This window comes from Theobroma cacao, chromosome 5 (genome assembly GCF_053813885.1).
Source record: "Theobroma cacao isolate CCN51 chromosome 5, ASM5381388v1, whole genome shotgun sequence".
Lineage (NCBI taxonomy): Eukaryota > Viridiplantae > Streptophyta > Magnoliopsida > Malvales > Malvaceae > Theobroma > Theobroma cacao.
This window is the reverse complement of record NC_142643.1, coordinates 12,406,904-12,417,056: the sequence shown is the minus strand read 5'-3', so window position 1 is coordinate 12,417,056 and position 10,153 is coordinate 12,406,904. Positions and strand designations below refer to the sequence as shown.

General features: G+C 34.2%; 1 long non-coding RNA gene across 1 annotated transcript; it reads right to left on the bottom strand.

Annotated features, from left to right (window-relative positions):
- Window positions 1–271: 271 nt before the first annotated feature.
- On the bottom strand, window positions 272–2,111 carry LOC148762457 (uncharacterized). Its single transcript, XR_016026209.1, has 3 exons — window positions 1,972–2,111; window positions 1,243–1,327; window positions 272–448 (listed from the first exon to the last, which is right to left on the bottom strand). It is a non-coding gene; the product is annotated as an uncharacterized LOC148762457 (long non-coding RNA).
- Window positions 2,112–10,153: the final 8,042 nt, after the last annotated feature.

The following is a 10,153-nucleotide window of genomic DNA, read 5'->3' as shown; positions in this document are numbered from 1 at the left end:
GTAGGATTTTAACTAACATGGTTCAAGAGAATTTGAAGAAATATCAAGTGGGTCTCAAGATTCAAGAAACATAAGGTAATGATTTTTTGTTTTAAGTTCATGGTTGGTGTCACGACCCAAATTCCGGGTCATGACCGGCGCATGGGTCCAATGGACATAATCCACTAAACCCAGGCAAGCCTATTATTTATCTTACTTATGATTCTATTTATTATCACTAAGTCCTATTTCATAACTTTGAGTCAAAATAGTGATATACATTGCCAACTCGTACAGGCATTACTCTTTTAAAATTTACATTACGTTCATCTATACATAACAAAATAATACTTGACCTCCAGCGGAGTGACTCGGATGGATATACAGCTACCGAATGCCGAGACACCTACCAGAAGATGTACACAGATCTACAAGGACACCTCGTCCTAATTATCAGCTACCTCGTGATCTGAAAACATGAATTTGAAAATGGTGAGTATAAACCCAGTGAGTGAACAATGAAGGGAACAAGCAACAATTAGGAAAAATTTAAAATCATGATGCACTTGTTTCAAACAATGCAATTTAGTTCATTCCTATTTAAAACCCCTCCAAACCCCAGAGTTTTTCGCTACAGCGAGCATGAATTTCGATGCAGTGAAAACAAAGCAACAAGAGAAACATTTTTCCTCACTCAACAATAGCCATCCTGCTAAACTAATAAAATCAACCTAACATTCATGAAAATTCTCAAAGTATAATGTGTCAAATTTTACGTACATTACAACCATAAATCATTGTCCATCAATTTGCTATATCACACACATTTACATATGTATATATATATATATATACGTATATACCCATCATCATCATCTCATCAACCCATCATCATCATCACCAGCTCATCATCATCATCATCACCAGCTCATGCGCACTCCCTACTCGCACATGGCTGGGTCATCACCGGATTATGCGCACTCCCTACTCGCACATAACCGGGTCATCCTCGGCTTATGCACACTCCCTACTCGCACATAGCCGAGTCAACATAATTACACAACATTATATTCAAGCATATATGTATATCAACATAATGCAGCCACATAGAAATCCATAATAACCACATTTCATAACATAAACCTTTTCTCAAAAGCTTGTTCCCAAGGCATTCATTTTCATGAAAAATTTCATAAAATCATTCAAACACTTTGTTCAAAATAGTCATATTCCCAAAACAATTTTGATAGGCAGTCCACTCACAGGTGTTGAAAATTCGGATTCTGGGTGAACTCTGACTAATAGTCCTCAGGCGTAATTCCTTTGCCTTTTCCGGACGTCTCACCACCTTGACAAATAACAAAGTCGAGGAATTTACTATATTGTCCCTAAATTGATATAAATTAATTTAAACTACTAATGCTTGATATGTAATGCAAAAATATGTCCGATTACCGCTTAATCACGGTATCGATTAAATTTGACCGATCACCCGATTAATCGGCGATTGTGTCCAAATCACCTCCAAATTAATTCATTTCTCCTCTAATACCTTAATTTACCACATACATTTAAATAAAGCCAAATTCAGCATTAGAACCCTCACAATTCCTTATAGAAAAAAATTTGGTCATTTGGTGTACTAGCATCGAATCTTTTTCTACATAACCGTTTCACCTTACTTCATCATTTTCCATGCCATTTTCCTTGAAATAAAAACAATACCCCATTGATATTCAGCCCTCATGGTTCAGCCAACAAGGAACCCTAGAGAAATTGAATATTTCTTTTGTGTTTTTGTTCATAACCATGCTTAACTATCCCTAAACACTAACATAGTCTAAAATCAAATTATTTCAACAACAATTCCTCTTCCATACCCATTTTTCAGAATTGAATTCATCATGATAACTCAATATTCAACCATGGAAATCAAGAACAAAAGCATGGGTAAGCTAGGTATCAAGGAGAATTAAAGAAATTTTAACTTACCTAGCTTGTTTCCTTGATTTCTTCACTTTTTCTTTGAATTTCCACCTAGGTTTTCTTGTTTTTCCTTTTGTTCTTCCTTTTTTCTGGTTGCTGGATGTCTAGGCCGAATATGGTGAGGGAATTGGGGATTTAATGGGCTGATTTCTATAGAAAATAATAAAATAATCAAGCATGCCATGTGTCACATGCTTATTGGCCAAATTTTTAACTTTTTGACTTTTTCTTCTTAATTTTCCACCACAAATATTCTGGTATTTATCCAATCCTACCACAATTAAAATCCCTTGGTCTTGACAAGTGCTGGGCCGAAAATTTTACTGATTTGCCCCCGAGACAAAAAAATTACGATTTTGCCCTTATACTCTGAAATGTACCGAAATCTCATTATTTCTACTTTTCAACCTAAAATAACACTAATATTGATCAATATTAACTAAATGGGGCAAAAATTGTTTAAAAAAAAATTTTCGTTTAGTCCACTAGTGGCAAAATTACCATTTTGCCCTTGTGCTCTATAAATACCGGGAATCACAATTTTTCACTACTAAACATCATTTTATACTCCAATAATCATAATTATATTTCATATAATTATTCTTGGTCAAATTTGATCAAATCGTGGCTAAAAATCTTCATTTTATCATCAAATGGTAAAATGACCGTTTTGTCCCTAATTGGTCAATTTTTTTGATGGACTCCAAACTAGACCTTGAACTCCAAATCACTATTCTAAGTCATTCTGTTGGTTTTAAAATTTTCAAATTCCTCTTAGAATTTCTATTTGAACTAGTTCAAGGCTCGATTTAACTTAGTTATACCACTCGATACAATACCGTCTTTTAATCGAGCTTGACAGGGTCTCACAGTTGGTTAGATCTTTGGGAAAATGGTGTGTGAATCATTTTATGGCAGCTATGGTGACCATGGGTGTGAGGTAATTATGAATTTTGTGGGTTGAAATCCAAGCTAAAACCAAGTGGTAAGCTTAATGATACAATTTGAAGCCTATGATTGGTTTAATATTGTGAGAATGATTGTGTGCAATATGCAGTGTTATTGTGATGTCATGGGTATGGTTGGAAGGCAACTATATTAATTGGAAGTTTGTTGTAGATATGTGTTGTCACGACCCGGAACTCCCATCGAGCCCGTGACAACCGCCGCGACGTCTCAATTTACATTCATTACCCGGAATGTCAATCGAGACCCCGCAAGGCTTTAATATCAGCTTCTCATTTCCCCTGTGGGTAACTGTTTCCAAATACCACATTTTAAAAGATTTTAAACTGTTTCCAACTTAAACAAATGAAATATTAATTTCCGTCTCACAGGGGTATTTTTTGTCATTTATCCCAAAAATCTCAAAAATCATCTAAAAATATAGTATGTAAGTGGAAAACACATATTTCTTAATCAAAAATAATTTTGGATGTCTAAAACATTCGTTTAAAATGGAATTATGACTGTTATAATAAAATAAAAATATTCAATAAAATATTCAATTTTCACATAAAACGATATTTTAAGAACACTGCATAAATAATTTTTTTATAGCGTAAAAGCAAAATAAATTCTTACATACCGTAATACAGATAACCAAAGTATAGAATTTAATTTACAGTGACACGTGGGCCCACGAATGATCAAAAGTATCAAAAGAAATGAACCTACAGTCTTTGGATGTGGCAAGTTCAACTGTAATCCTTGCCGATATCAGTTATCTACAATCTATTCTGAACCTGAAATGGGTGGAAATGAGGGTGGTGAGATTATAAAATCCCAGTGAGTAAACAAACATCACTCAAAATATCTAAAGTCGAGTAAAAGGAGACTATTAAAACATTTCATCAAACTGTAATTTATCATCTTTCAACTTATTTCAACCAAATGAAATCAATTTATTTAAAGCAAGTAATCAGTATGGCTTATGAATTTCTTAAAAAGCTTGGCTCATGCCAAAAATTATTATCATACTCAGTTATTTGGGATACCTTGGCCGAGGGCTATCCCAACTGAGTCCGCCAAGGCTATTAGAAAGTCATGTTTTTATTTTGAAAACATAGCCATTCCTTGACGTTGGCCGAGTTCCCCTTCACGAGGTGGTTTGGCGTGAAGTGAACTCTAAAAGTTATACCTCAGGAGTTACCCTACTCGCCTCTCCAACCGAGGTAAAAATATAACAGGATTCCGTGCCCCTCTAATAGGCTAGTCCACAGAATCCAGCCCACTGCAGCAGGTCAAACCCACCATACAATAAAATTTTGACAGCATGACAGGGCTAATATATTACTACCCAGCTTGCAAGGGTAAAATAAAGCAATTCATACAATTCATAAAAAACATAGCCCAGCCAGTCATACCAATACAATAACATAAGCCATTAATTCAATTTTAAATTTACAACATATCAGTGGTCTCCAATTACTCTATTTGCAAAATCGTTATTTCGTTTCAAGACAATTTATAAAATATTTTCATTTAAACTCATTTTGTTTACAAAACATAAAAATTTACCATTTGAACTCATTTTCATAAAATTCACCAAAACCGAATAAAAACATACTTTAGATAATTAAAATGATGGTAAGGTTACTCACCGTGTCTAGAGTGAGGATTTTTGAAATACTCAGACTACTAGTCCTCGGGTGCAATTCCTTTGCCTTTATCGGAGGACTCACCACCTTGACACAGTAAAAAATCGAGAAATTCACCACATTGGTAGTAAATTGAAATTAAACTAATTTAGACTACTAATGCTTGATATGGAATGCAAAAATGTTTAAATTTTTGCCTAAATGCGGTGTTAGCCTATTTCGGTCTTTTACCCGATAAATTGATATACGCGTCCGTTTAAACTCCAAATTAATTTTTTTCAGTTTCTATACCTCAATTGCACCCAAATTGACTTAATGTCCCTCAGTGTGGTGCAAATTATCAGTCCCGATAACAAATTACGAAAATACCCCTAGTGGGTAAAAATTTGTATTTTTGCTCCAAAAATTTCCATTATTTTTCTAGGCTCATAATTCATCATTATTCATCATAATTCCTCAAATAACCATCAAGATCAGCAGCCAATATTCCCCTAGAAAATTCAGCATAATGGGTTTCAATGGGAGAAAATTATATTTCTAGCTTATTTTTGCTATATTTCAATATAACTTAACTAAAATCACTTAATTCAATTAAAATCAACCAAAAATCAAGCTCAAAACTCATCCATGGAGGTTTGGCCAGCATGGGTGTCCATACCCACTTTCTAATTTTGCATGGAAATGAGAAAAAAATGCATGGGTAGTGAAAATCACAAGGAAAATCAATGAAATTTACCTTTTTAATGCTTGATTTCTTGATTTCTCTTGATTTTCTCCAAATTTTTCAGGTAGGATTCTTGTTTTTTTTTTCCCCTTTTCTCCCCTGGTTTGGACAGCTGAAGAAGATGAGAATTCCGGAATTTTCACCTTTTTAAAGGCTAAAATAATATAATATTATTTTATTCATTTTTTTAATGTTTTATTAATTCCTTAAATTCTAGCCATCCATTTATTTCCAAATTTTCACCATACACTTGTCCCACATATCCATAGCTTAGGTAAAATTCTCAGACTTATCCAAAGTCTTGGTGGAGTAATTTTTGAAATTTACACTTTTACCCCCGTAAAAGTCAAAAATTACATTTTTGCCCCAAAAATTGAAAAATTGCCCATAGACATATTTTTCATCCCTTATACTCATACCATTCTCCAATTTGTCAAATTTGATCTAAATTCTCTCAAAATCTCAAATTTTGTCCGCGAGTGGCAAAATTACGATTTTGCCCCTACACTCTAGAAATCACTGGAATTAAACTTTTTCACTGCCAAACCCTCAAATTATACTCCAATACTCAAATCATACTCCAATAAGTCAAATGGGGCTAAAAAAATTCTTTTCTAAAAATTTCCATTGTGTCCTTGGGTGGCAAATGACCATTTTGCCCCTGGACAGTAAAAATTCTAGTTTGACTTCAAATTGATCCTCGAACTCCAAATCACCATATTAAACCATTCTGGGACTTTAATATTCTTAATTTCATTTTAAATTCTCTATTTGATCTAGTTCGAGACTTAAATTAACTTAATTGTACCATTTGGTACATTATCGTCTTTTAACGATTTTTCTTTCAGGGCTTTCCAAGTATGCAAGCATATTGTCAATCATATGAATGACATGGAAAGTATTTTATAAGGTCGGGCTTGACAACACTACCCCCCTTAAAATAAAATTTTGACCTCAAAATTTCATGTACTGAACTCAGAGAAAAGGTAGGGGTATTATTTTCTCATCTAATGCTCGACTTCTTATGTCTTCCCCTTTATAGGGAATTTCGATTTGTTCACCTCATTTACCTCCAATTCAACTCAAGTACTTCGCTTATGTCTATTATTATCCTTTAAAATCAGATCAACAATAACCTTCACAATTATGATCTCTTATATCGAGACACCAAGCATGCTTTTATTACTATCATTAAGCTTGAACCATAACTCCATCTCAATCATACCAATTTCGATCGCATTTTATTCTTATTTAGGTATACCAATCACTATCTTATTACTTCATTCCATATCAAACTTCTCGACTTTCATTCATTCATCCTATCCTCATACACTATTGTGTAGTTTACAACATCATTAACACGCCATACTCATTCCTGTACATATCCTCAGCGTTCAGGAAAATTAATGGCTTTAATTATTTCTACTTGTTTCATGTTTACTTTGCATTTAGGAAATTTCAATCTTCTTAATCCTATTAATCCATCTCATATGGCTTAATCGTACTATAGATTATATTCCCTTAACTATTTCTCCAAAATTCCTTAGGTCACCATAAATCGTCTTCTGATAAGATTCTTAATCGTTACATTATCTATACAACTCATCAAATATATTGAGTTCAAATCTTGAACCACTAAAACCATTATTCATTTAGTTGGGTACATCACTACTCCACACATACATATACATATACATTCAAATGTCTATATTCCTCATTATGTATACGAGTCTCTGTTTTCAAATGCCTTCAGACTAATTTCTCTTAATTCATTCCCATCCACAATCAAGATTCAATAGAATAAGCTTCATAATTCATACAAATTCTCATCATGCCTGTGTATAGTTCCTCATCATTTATATACTTATATTCTCTTCTTATCGTTTCCAATTATATGCTTAAGTTTCCTTGTACTGTATATCATTGCATCACAATGTCATCTCCATTGAATTATAATCTATTATGCGTGTATGTTTTATAATCCCATTGGTATCTCAAAAATTTATCTTGACTTGATCATTGCATCTTATGCAATACTACAATTCCTAAAAGTCATCCTTATTCCTCGATTATCCTTCATGTCTCCTATATATTGTATCCTTATTGCATTTCGATATTGATTTGTCACTTAAAACTCAGATTCATTTGAATCATGTATGCCTCACGCATTTTCGAATTCCAATTCCCATAATATATTAAGAAAGTTTCATTATCTGACTTCATTATCAAGGTTAACTTCTATCATCCTTTATTCCACTCTTTCATATGAATATAACATCATTCTTCCTTAACTAATTTACAAATTGTAATTGAAATTACAAGACTTGAAACTAAATTCTCCTCAAGTACTTTTTAATGTTAATACTTATACCACTCTCAGCTTATAGCTTCCTTTTTATAACTACATAACTTAGTGCTTGCTTTCACAAGATCCATGGCAGAACTTCTCTTGAGTATTTCCTTAGGGATATTTATTTTAAATTTATGTCTCATAACATATGATCATTTAACCCGTAACTTAGCCATTTGGCTCCTTAGCAAGTTTCAAAGTCACGCATCTTATGCCCATCATGTATAACTTATAATTCTTTCTCAAGGGCGTTTAAACATTCTTGAAACACTTAATCACTTATTTACTCTTTTATACACCAAGTATATCATTTCCATAAAGGCATGCCCAACTACTCATGCTTCAATTTATCTCCATGGGTTTCTAGCATGTCACCTAGTTTACTTGTGTTGTTACTAATCCTTTCCTTTCAACAAGGTCAAGACAAGATCAGTATATTCTCATAACAATATTCTATATAAACTCATTTGCTATATCATTATTGAAATCTTTATTTACATTTTCCTCACTTGCTATTGACATCTCTTATCAGTATCTCATACATTCATCTAACCTTTCGCTCGCTTTCTCTTTAGTCTTTAACAAGACTTAATCTCTTGTCTTCTTTATTTCTTAAGATTTGACTTCAATCATCATATTATTCATCTTAACACTCCACATGTTAATTTATTTTTATGTAGCCATCTCAAAAATTCTCTAACTTTTCTTTCTCTTACATGCCAATATATATAAGGCAATAATAAAAAAAAAAAAAAAAAAAACTTTGCAATTTCACTCATCATCTTTATCTTAATACCTCCCAATGCACTTAAGACTCCAAACAACAAAGCTTAGCATGAAAACCAATGACCATTCTTCAACTCGTGTGTTTCATCTTCATGCCACTCTCAATTTGCTCTGCTTTCTAGCCATTAGGGGTTCTTAACGTGACAGCGTTTGATAGTCAGTACTGTGGCGTTGCAACGGTTTGAATTCACTTTATCTTAGCAACTCTCCCACCTTTAAAGCTACTACCTCAATTATTCACAATCGTGTGGCTTCCCTTCGAGTCTATACCACAATTAGCAAGACTAACTTTCTATCACAAGTGTGAAATCAAAACATTGATTTAACGTATTTTTTTTTGCCACTAGCATTCATATATCTTTACCATAACATTTAATACGAGTTTGTTTAAGCAAAGATCTCCAAATTTATTCATAGCTACATGTATCTCAAATTGCTCATCACTTATCATCAGTCAATAAATCCCACTCGAAAATACCCTTTCCATATTGTATAGTGATTTCACCATATAGCATCACTGCACGATGTTCCTCCATTCTACTATCATGGATACTCCATAGAAATTAATTAAAAGATTTACGTACCCTAACTAATGCTAATTCCATTTAATCATATCTTAAATACTTCAAACTTGTAAATTACAACTCCAAATGTATGTCCATATATTGATAATCTTTATATATTTCATGATCATGAAAACTACAACTTACAAACTAGCTTTCTATCATATGTACTTTATTAGAGCACTAATTTCAACTTATTTAATCTACCCTTGGTGGTATGTCAAAATCATCCCTGTCTCGGTTGCAATCCAGAGGAATCTCTCCTCTGTATATCCGTATGAGCTGGTGGAGATGGAGCAGCTACCGTAGCCCGTCCTAACTGTGGACAATCTCTCCTAATGTGACCCGGTTGATCACAACGAAAACATCGTGCAGGCCCTCTGCACAGCCCAACATGATAATTCCCACAATTTCTGCATCTACGTGAACTTCCTGAAACAAAGGAGTCTTTGCCCCTTTTTGGTGGCTGACTAGAAGATACACTCAGATTTCTCCTTTTTGCTAACTCAGCTCGCAGACTCTTATTTTCATTCGCAAGCTTCTTGGCTCTTAAAGCCATTCGCACCACCTCTTTAGCCACGGTTGCGTCCGACTCACCCATAAAAGAAACACAACTATGTTGCCTAGCCTCTTTAAGCTTCTTAGAATCAGAAACATCCAGCACTGGTGGTGGGACAGGAGGTGGGGATGGTGGTACTGAAGGAGCAGCCAGAGGAACTGTAGGAAGAGCTTGACTAGCCTGAGCCTGGCCAGCAATAGCAGTAAAGAAGGCTGCTAATGCCTGAACTGCCTCAAGAGGCATAGCAAGAATACTAGTAAGTGGCAGAGGAGGTGGAGGATGTTGAGGAGTCTCGGTTTGTTCAGCAGCAGGTGCTGCCCGAATGGTGGATGCAGTCGATTCCTCCTCTATTGCACCTAACTGACGACGTTGAAAACAACCTCTTCCCCTCCCAACTGATCTAGTGAAAGGTGGTTGTTTGCGTCGATGAGACATAATAATCTATAAGAGGGAACAAAGTGAGTTTAGGCAACCTCAGGCTCTATATGCTTATGCATGTATTTTATTCAACCTAACCTAACTTAACTCGGGGCCACACTGACACTGTAAATTTTTAAAACAGCTTTAAAATAACTTTAAACCCAAAACTCTAATCTTTCAAACCAA